Source organism: Lolium rigidum, chromosome 1 (assembly GCF_022539505.1).
Source record: "Lolium rigidum isolate FL_2022 chromosome 1, APGP_CSIRO_Lrig_0.1, whole genome shotgun sequence".
Classification (NCBI taxonomy): Eukaryota; Viridiplantae; Streptophyta; class Magnoliopsida; order Poales; family Poaceae; genus Lolium; species Lolium rigidum.
Genome location: NC_061508.1, coordinates 142553265 through 142553467, shown reverse-complemented (window position 1 = coordinate 142553467; position 203 = coordinate 142553265).

The following is a 203-nucleotide window of genomic DNA, read 5'->3' as shown; positions in this document are numbered from 1 at the left end:
ATTATCATTTCTACATAAGCAAGACGATCAAATTACGGAAAATGCTCACACCCTAATATGTATTTTGAACCAACACCCTAATATGTATTTTGAACCTATGATCCACTCCATTAAGCCAATTGCTAAAAATATTAGCAACTCTTCATGGCAAGTATAAGGTAAAACCTATTTGGATGATTGACCATATAGATCTTGCAAACTAG